Source organism: Paralichthys olivaceus, chromosome 8 (genome assembly GCF_024713975.1).
Source record: "Paralichthys olivaceus isolate ysfri-2021 chromosome 8, ASM2471397v2, whole genome shotgun sequence".
In the NCBI taxonomy this organism is placed as follows: Eukaryota; Metazoa; Chordata; class Actinopteri; order Pleuronectiformes; family Paralichthyidae; genus Paralichthys; species Paralichthys olivaceus.
This window is the reverse complement of record NC_091100.1, coordinates 11,620,312-11,630,749: the sequence shown is the minus strand read 5'-3', so window position 1 is coordinate 11,630,749 and position 10,438 is coordinate 11,620,312. Positions and strand designations below refer to the sequence as shown.

At 40.5% G+C, this 10,438-nt stretch overlaps 1 protein-coding gene across 7 annotated transcripts in view; it reads left to right on the top strand.

Annotated features, from left to right (window-relative positions):
* Positions 1-3,354: 3,354 nt before the first annotated feature.
* Positions 3,355-10,438, top strand: part of apbb2b (amyloid beta (A4) precursor protein-binding, family B, member 2b) — a 47,438-nt gene continuing 40,354 nt past the window's right edge. For 5 of the 7 annotated variants that reach the window (XM_069530764.1, XM_069530763.1, XM_069530762.1 and 2 more), the window contains exon 1: positions 3,355-3,494. The gene's annotated coding sequence lies outside the window, so the exon portion shown is untranslated. The other 2 variants (XM_069530765.1, XM_069530761.1) reach the window with 2 other exon arrangements.

Below are 10,438 nucleotides of genomic sequence, written 5' to 3'. Positions count from 1 at the left end.
TGAAAAAAATCACAAGGATTATTTTTTGCCAATAGATCCCTTTCACCTAATTCTTACACACTGAGGCTTCAAGTGAGGGAGACATAGCAATTAGGATTAATTCAACGACTGTGACTGGGACAAATGTCTACACCAAGTTTCATGTCTATCAAATAGTTATGGTTTCAGTCAAAAACTCTGTGTGTGTTTGAAGTGCATTGTTGCTGTTTAATACTATTTAATGCACGACCTTGTTCAATCTCCTCTCAGCCTCCAGTCCAAACTGGCTTCTACAAATCCACATGAACACATTTACACAGTACTCTGTGGTTTTTGCACTGTTCAAGATTAACTACAAATCATACGCACAATGTTGCCAATTACGCTATGCAAAGGCACGGCTTACAATTTGTTTAATCGCTTTCCTTCCCTGCAGGCAGCAATTACTCCTCATTAATTTTTGATGCTATGAAAATCCTTTTGCACTGACTTGAACATAGCTGGAAGGTAATTCAGTCACCTGCCTCACACACGAGTCCAGAAAGACCAATAATAAAATACTGTGCACTGTTAAATTCACTGAATCCTGATGTGATTTCAAGCAGCTCTGTTTTCAGCAGGGAGAGAAATACATAGTCAATAAGAGTATTTATTCTATTTGCATGAATTCCACTCCATGCATCTGCAGCTGCACATTACTGAGACAAAAACAGGTCAGGTCAAAAACATAACATTCCGGGTGCCTCTTAATGCAGAGGTGATACTGATCTACACAGTCACTCTTTTAAGCCCAAGACCTTTTTATCTTCTTTTTTTTAATCTAGTTTTTTTCATCATGGCGTTATCCCACTGAATTAAATGTTACCAAATATTTAATGTGCTCATTACAGACTTAATGCTCTTTAAGTAGTTCCTTTGTCACGACTTTTCTGGTCTGTGGTTGTGAATACTGACATATCAATGTGTGGTGGCTTTTCTTCAGCTGCTGTTTTCTCAACAGAGAAATCAAATATAAATGTAGGTTTATTACCCATAAAGGTTTTACAATATAGCAAAGCATTAAGTCAGCTTGATCCTAACATTAGAATTATTATTATTAGACAGGAAACTGAAGGGGTCGTAAAATATTATTCTCAGTCAATATTAAATTATTGACTGAGAACAGTGTTGTATCTTTATAAACACCCCTATTCTTAGACTGATACTTTGATATTTGATTGTAGCACTTTGTGTTTGTAAGTGGATCTAATGAAATTATCATATTGATGCTATGATATTGATTTCATGGACAACCAATGTGTTTTGACATTTATTTGCTATCTGATTACTTTGTTAAAAGTCTTTACTGTAAATATATAGGCTACCATTACTTTTCCTCTTCATCATCACTGCATCATCATCATCATCATCATTATCATTATCATTATCATCATCTCAGCATCATCATCATCATCATCATCATTATCATTATTATCATCATTACTATCATCTCAGCATCATCATTATCCTCATCTCAGCATCATCATCATCATCATCATCTCAGCAGCATCATCATCATCATCATCATCATCATCATCAACATCACAACATCACAACATCACAACATCACATCTTCATCATCATCATCATCATCACAACATCTTCATCATCATCATCATCATCATCATCATCATCATCACCATCATCATCACATCATCATCATCACAACATCTTCATCACCACATCATCACCATCATCACATCATCACCATCATCATCATCATCACAACATCACCACATCATCATCATCATCACCACAACATCATCATCATCATAACATCACCATCATCATCATCATCACAACATCTTCATCACATCATCATCATCATCATCATCACATCATCATCATCACAACATCATCATCATCATCATCATCATCACAACATCACCATCATCACATCATCATCATCATCACAATATCTTCATCATCATCATCACCACATCATCATCATCATCATCATCACCACAACATCATCATCATCATAACATCACCATCATCATCATCATCACAACATCTTCATCACATCATCATCATCATCATCATCACATCATCATCATCACAACATCATCATCATCATCATCATCATCATCATCACAACATCTTCATCATCATCATCATCATCACAACATCTTCATCATCATCATCATCATCATCACAACATCATCATCATCATCATCATCATCATCATCACAACATCTTCATCACCATCATCATCACATCATCATCATCATCACAACATCTTCATCATCATCATCATCATCACAACATCTTCATCATCATCATCATCATCATCATCATCACAACATCATCATCATCATCATCATCATCATCACAACATCTTCATCACCATCATCATCACATCATCATCATCATCACAACATCTTCATCATCATCATCATCATCACATCATCATCATCACAACATCATCATCATCATCATCATCATCATCACAACATCTTCATCATCATCATCATCATCACAACATCTTCATCATCATCATCATCATCATCATCATCATCACAACATCATCATCATCATCACAACATCTTCATCACCATCATCATCACATCATCATCATCATCACAACATCTTCATCATCATCATCATCATCATCATCATCATCATCACAACATCTTCATCATCTTCATCATCATCATCATCATCATCATCATCATCACATCATCACATCATCATCACAACATCATCATCATCACAACATCTTCATCATCATTATCATCATCATCATCATCATCATCACAACATCACCATCATCACATCATCATCATCATCACCACAATATCTTCATCATCATCATCATCATCATCACAACATCACCATCATCATCATCACAATATCTTCATCATCATCATCATCATCATCATCATCATCACAACATCTTCATCATCATCATCACAACATCTTCATCCTCATCATCATCATCACATCATCACATCATCATCATCACAACATCTTCATCCTCATCATCATCATCACATCATCACATCATCATCATCACAACATCTTCATCCTCATCATCATCATCACATCATCACATCATCATCATCACAACATCATCATCATCATCATCATCACAACATCTTAATCATCTTCATCATCATCATCATCATCATCACAACATCAACATCATCATCATCACAACATCCTCATCATCATCATCCTCATCATCATCATCATCATCATCATCATCATCATCATCATCATCATCATTCTCTCTGGTTAATAACATGAAGCTTAAATTTGTGTTAAATGATAAAGAGAGTTGTTTTTTTAAATCACAGAGGAGCGTTTGCTTCCGGAGCGGCGTCCCCCGGTTCCCCCTGCCGGAGAGAAGCGGCATCTGGGAGGGAGGAGAAAAGAAACAAGCTGAGGGAGAGACACGGAGGGGAGGAGAGAAAGAAGTAAAGAAGACAGGAGCTCAGCCCGGAGGACGTGAACACACCGGAGAGAGAGAGGAGGTGAGTGATGTGGTATGAGGGGATTTTCTCTTGAATGTGTCGGTCACAGTTGAGCCTCTGCGCCGTTAAAACGTGAGTAACTTTCCGTGTCGTTCCTCTGGACGACGCCGCGCTGTGGCGTCCGAGGCCCCGCTGCGCTGCGAACAAGTCGGGGAGGTGTTGGAGAGGAGACCGGGAGGCTGCGGTGGCGGGTTTACCGGAGCCCGGCGTGTATTTCCACGAGCTAACGGTCAGCTCTAGTTGTGTTGTCGTTGTGTTGTTGAATATGCGGTTGTGTGTTTGTGGGAACAGACGTTATGGGGACGCACAGCGAGCAGCCGCTGACCGCGGCGGTTCTTTCAGGTTCGATACCGCTGCTGTGTTTGAGTTGAGGGGCGTAAAAGACTCGAACCCTCAAAACATGGATGACACCAGGCTGTGACATACCGCTCCACAAACCTCACTTCAATTTAAAGCCTTCATTACGTGGGTCTTTCATAGTTCTGGACGATATGACCCCAAAAAACAGATCCCAAGATAGATTATTTCAAATCAGAAGGTTTTGATAATAATCACGATAAAGGTCACATTTTCTATTTTATGGTTAAAATACTTGATTGAGTGAAGTTGTGGTTTTAAACTAATTTTTATGAGCAGAGAATGACAAACATTTAATAAACAGTATAAGATTTTACAAACCTGAGGTTGATCAATTATGAGTTTGACCTCCTCACTGTTTGCACAATGTATAAGCAATATATCAATACATATGTATTGGGCTATTGCTATATTAATATGAATTACAATTAGACTATTGATATTGTGGTATATCTCAGCCCTAGTTTACCTAAGGTAGGGTATAGGGTATAGGTAAGTGGCTGGTGAACTGACCAGAGCCATTAACTCCAGATAATGTCTGGACTTTATCCAGTGTTTGCTTTTCGAATATGAAGAACGCAGCAGCATAGTGTCTGAGTCAGACGCCTTCATATCAACAGGAACATCTCAGCAGCGTTGAGGTGAGGGGTGGTGTCTGGGTGTGGGGGAGACAGGACACAACGTTTAGATTCTGCTGCAGAAATCAGGTGTTTTTGTTTAAAGCACATTGACACGGGAGTTGGCCATTATCACCAAAATCTCTTGAATCTACATGTCTCTACAAGTTGACATCTTCTACATGTATGGCATCTCTTTTGCATCACGCCCACTCGCTCTAAAGAAAGTCCAGAGCAACTGACTCGGAACATTTGCGTTCTCACACACAGTCTATGTTTGATTTCAGCAGCAGTAGTTTGATTTCCATCAGAAGTCAACAAACCCCCAGACAAAAACAAAAGCCTAATCTACAACATCTAATCAGTTTAGTTCTTAAAGTATTACAGTTTATTCTGTGAATTTGTGTCATATTGTTTACATTTCTGAAAAGGTGAACTGATGATCTCCCAATTAATCAAAACCAAGTTTAGTTGTGTTGTTTCTGACCAGGCTTCCTTGGCTTAAAAGCTAAAATGTTGACCTACACAACTGAATATGGTGGTGACTGTTGTTACCAAGTAGGGTTTTTAATTTGGGCTCCAAACTGTTTCTATGATATACTCATCTGTTGAGTGTTTCTCTAATAGTTTTTCAGCCCTAAAACCTGTCACAGATTCCCAGTAGTCACAGTGGCAACTTTAAATTTGTGGCTTTGTGTGTCTCTTCAAAACCTGAATATATTAATTCTTACAAAACAGAGAAAAACAGCAAATATTCTGCCGATTAATTGATGGATTAATTGAGCACAGACAGTTTAACCTGTCCCTTGGTTCCTAACCACAGATGCTCCAGCTCCTGACTCACGGTTGTCTCTGCTCCTCTGTCTTCTCCTGTATTATGTTGAGTCACAATATAAGTAATGAAGAGGCTCATTGTGAAACTAACAAGCATAAAGGAGGGTATTCTCTTGACTTGTGCACGTTACATGGAATAGTCCCAGGCTGTAGACCATGCAGGCCCCTGGGTGGGGAGGTGGGGGTGAGGTTGAGGCTTGTATTGGTGCATGGTGCTGGCTGGACATAGCTACAACTAATCGTTTCCAGCCTTGCTCTGCTAGCTTATGCCAGGCCTGTGAGATAATATGCCTGCTTGTTTTAGACAAACATGGAGCCACTTAATTGCTTGTTTTTATTCAGTGATTTTAAAGAATCTAGAGAATAATCATGTAAAAACATTTCCTGTGTAATTGTTGTACAGGCAGGGAGATGCTGAGACAAGACTCACATATATTTTGTTTGTGCACAGACACGAGGAATTCCTGTTGACTTTTCCTCTCAGAAACGCTGACTTCAGATGGGGGCTGACTCTTACAAGGACTGGATTTTTTGTTGTGTCGTAATACTGTACAAACTTGTGAAACAGGTCATGTAGTAGGATACAACGTGTGTTTCTGTGGAAGCAGGAGGGAAACTGAAGTTGTTGACAATAACATGAATCACCAAAGGACCTGTGTTCTTATTTTTGGATTGCACCACTGAGGTTTCTGCCCCTCTCTGTCTCCTGGTGACACCGGCCCTCATGCATTCAAGATTCGCATCATATCTGCACGGATGCTTAATTCTGTGTGCATGTATGTGATTTATCCATTAAAAAAAATTATCAGAAAACATAAAGATCAAATAAAAGTTGATATTGTTTTCAATCTGAAAACCCTCTTGGTAAATAGCCAGTACTCTCTATTTTAGGCAGTGGTTTTGGTGGTTTTACTAGGTTTGTGCTGTGGCATCGGTTAGGCGAGTTAATTAGTGTAAGCTGCAAAATTAAACACGTCTGACTGTACCACCATAGAAGAAATGGTGCACTGTCATCCTCTCTCCCTCTCTGTCACTGCCTGCCTGCCTTCCTTCCTCGCCTCCCTCCCTCTCTCACTATCCTCTCAGCCTCCTTGCCCTGCTGGCTTGCTTTTCATCCAGACCTCGTCCCTGCTCTGCAGTGTGTGCACTTGCGCGTGTTTGTGCATGTGATGGCATTGTTAATTGCTTATAGCTCTTGGGACGTTAAGTTGGTTTAAATATTCTGCCCCTCTCCCATCTTTCCTGCGCTGTCTTTTCACTTTCTCCCTCTTCATTGAGTCTCCCTCTCTTCCACTGTAGCGTTTCTATACGACGTCAGGAGTTGCTGAGCCTGGAAAAAGTGACTTGGACATTTATGGGCTGAGTTTTGGGCCAAGCACTGCACACAGTTCCTGTGTGCTTGTGTATGCGTGTTTGTTTAGCTTCGGTGAAAGTGCCTCGATCTTAAGATGGTCCTCTTCTCTGCTTAGTTGGCTTCTATTACCTCCTGTAAGAGAACAAATAAATGAGACTTACACGTTCCGCACACACATGCATATATAAGCTGCCATCTGGTGAAGCTATGAGCATGTCACACGCCCAGAATATGATATTTTAGCTAGCCTCAAAGTGCTCTGCCGATTGGATGTAATTACCTTGGCCTGGCTATAAGTGTGTGTGTGTGTGTGTGTCTGATTTGAGACTTTCTTCCCTCGCAGCACTGAACTGTTATTCTGTGTGTGGTCGAGGTCATGCTCAACAGCTGATGAGAAAGGATGGTAAAAGTGTGCATGTGCGTACACTGTGCGTGTTTCTCTGTGGGTGTGTGTGAGCAATCAGATAAAGGGTATGGAGATCCGTTATCACCACCCTGCTTCCCCTGTGAGACAATACCACTGGTCCGCCCTTGACTAAACAACTGTGTGTGTGGGGGCATGTGTGTGTGCGTGTGTGCGTGTGTGTGCGTGCGTGCGTGCGTGCGTGTGTGTGTGTGTGTGGGCAGTCTAACCAGATTGGTCAGATGAATGATGGATTAATGACAGAAGAAAGCAGATTCATCCCAGGCTGTCAAGTTGGCAAGAAGGCCACACTGCAGTTTATTGGAGTGTATTTATGTGTGCTGCTGCATGCGTGTGTTGTCAGTCTTTTTCTTCATCTCCGTCTCTTCACTTCTCTTTCAGCTCCCTATCGATGCCTCTCAATGGGGTTATTGTGCCCACTGTCAAGCAGGCTGCAGTGTGTGTGTGTGTGTGTGTATCTGTGCGTTGTTGTTGCAGGGAGCAGACAGCCGTGAGGTGTGTTTGAACAGAGAAGGAGCACAGAGGCCCCGTTCATCCTGTAGGGTGTGAAACTGAATGATAGGGCCCCCTTTCTGTCTTTCTGTCTGTCCCTCTGTCTATCTGACGGCCTCACTCCTGTTGACAGTTTTTCACCCACATGCTTGATCTCTGCTTGCTTTTTTTCTGCCCAGTTTAGCTCTGCATCTTTGTTTGCTTCATTTGTGCGCGTGCCTTGTAATGTGTCAGCTCCTGGCAGCCCTCACTGTTAGGTTGTCTTCTCGCTGTCAACTCTACCTTGTGATTGGCTCGTCGGTATGCATGTTATTCTGCCTCCAAATTACCTGTGGAAGCAGGCGAGCTGAGGACAGGCAATCTTTCCACTTTCAGAGGACACCCCCACACGTTAACGCTTGTGCTCACACACTTTGTGCACATGTACACACACTTTCCCACTCCTTTGTTTATATGTTTCTGTTTCTGATGTTGTCTTTTCCACATCGCTGCACTTTCACACGTATACCCCCATCACTCCCAGTTCAGCTGCATAAGGGTTTTTTCTCTCTCTCTCTCTCTGTCTCTCTCTCTCTCTCTCTCTCTCAAACACATATGCACCGTCTTACGCTATGAATGCCAAACCGCGATGAAAGGGACTGTTAATGCCAGAGCCCCAGGTGCCTCTGTAAATCGGCCTACTACAGCAAGTTCAAGGATTTCTGCTGCACTGTCTCAGAATAAGGATTGACTCAAAGTTGGTAGTATTCCCTCTCTTCTCTAATGCTCCATCCTTACTGCAAGGAACACTCAAGTACATTGATGTTCACTCTAAATCATATTGAATACTCAAACCAGAGCACCCATGCCAAGTGAAATATTTACTGTACAGTGATAAATTTGGAAACATTTAGTACGCTATTCAAAACATCTCCTCCGCCAGTGCATGTTTGCAGTCAGACGAGGTTGAACATTTAACGTTGCGCTGCTCGGTAAGCAGCCTTACCATTGTTCGTTACTTTGATTTCTATTGTGTAGAACACAAAACACTTCCACACACCGCTTCTCAGATGCTTCGGTGTCAGCTTTGCTTGCTAGCTTCCTCCATTTTCATAGCAAAACAATGTAACATTATGCATGCAATAAGTCAAGGTGATAGTCAGTGGCCTCTGCTGTATGACTAGGCAAAGAAAACCTGAGCAGGGCATTTTTTACACTCCTCACGATACCATCAAAGATGTTTAACATAATATTTGTGCTGTTGGTTTATAGACGTGTGCACATAGATCAGCTCAGCCCCTCCTTGACCTGTTTTTGTTCCTTTGTAGCCGACAGAAAGGCCATGATGCATCAAACCTGTCACGCTAACAACTCCTTTGATTAGCTTCATTTGTCACTGCTGACATTTTGTGATGCTTGTATTGCTCATTGTTCATTTTTCTTAAAGCCATCTTAGGATTTGTTTGACAGTGAATCATTTAGCTGTTCTTTGGGGACATTATCATCAGTCAAATATTGGATAACAAGGAAAACACACATGCAGACAATATTTAAGGCCTTTGATATTATAAGCACATTTTTTAACTCTTCAGATATTAGTATCAAAAAGGAAATATTTGTGTTTGCTCTACGGACTTGATTTAGGTTGGACAAATAATAGACACAACACAGTGCTTGTTGGGGCAGTGTGGTATGCAGTGTGGTTTCATGTAGTACAGTGTCGATACCATGGCAATAACTCAGACTGCAGTTTGCTTTGCTGTGTATATTTTAAATGTTGTGCTTTCTGCCAGGTCAGCATTTCTTCCACATTATGGCTGTTTTACATTAGAATGGCAGCACATGTATACATGTTGTCGACTCAGACCATATTGATTTTTGTTTCATATTGAAAGCTCTTCATATGGCTATTAATAAATTCAGTATACACATTTTCCATGCATTTTTTCCTTATGTATTGTGGACTGTGTTGCATTGAATCAAAATGGTGGCAATAGTGTGGAAACATTAGGGAATGTATGGAGATAGTCAACCTAATGAATCCTGGTCATTTGTTTAAAGTTTAAAGTAAATCAAGCAAGTCAATTAACAGATAATGAAACTGCAACTATTTTTCATCTATCATTACATTTTTTGTTTCAAGGGAAATATACAAGGCTTGAAAAAGTTTTCTTTAAAAACAATTTGTACATTATGGATTTATTCAGAATATTATTTGCAGATTAATCAACAATGCAAATAGCTAAACATATGTTCTCGCTCATCATTTCCTACCATGCTATAACTGACCAGGGTTTTCCCCCAGGAAATTGATGGCAGATGTGGAAGCTGTTGAATGTAGGAGACTCCCTGAACAATAGACACTCACAACATATAAATAACATTTTCTATGTGAAATAACTACCTACCCAGGAAGGGTATTGTTGTGTTTTATAAAGTAAGCTGTTTGTGTTAGCAGAGGTGGTTAGCAGACATGGCCCACCTTTTCTGTGAAACCCTGAAGCAAACGTTTCTCACTTTCCCTTCTGTTGTAACAATTATCATTCACTGAGTCGAAGTATGTGAACTGTATGAAACACAGGTTGATAGGAATGTTGAATCATGATCACAGTCATTGTGGTGATTTAGGTTCCCAGACCAGATTAGTTTGTTGCAGTTACGTCATATCCTGTGGTGGGAGTAATGATAAGTCAACATCCGTGGTAAGGATGTGAAGCAGTGCAAACCAGGTCTCAATATTTTTGTTACCTTGATTCATAAAACCGCAGAGTTTTATTAGTGTTTGTAGGCAAGAATTGAAATTAATTGAACAGTGTTACTTTGATAAACCACACATTGCTGGAATTTGCCTCTTGGCTTTGCACTGACATGGCAATACAAGTGCAGA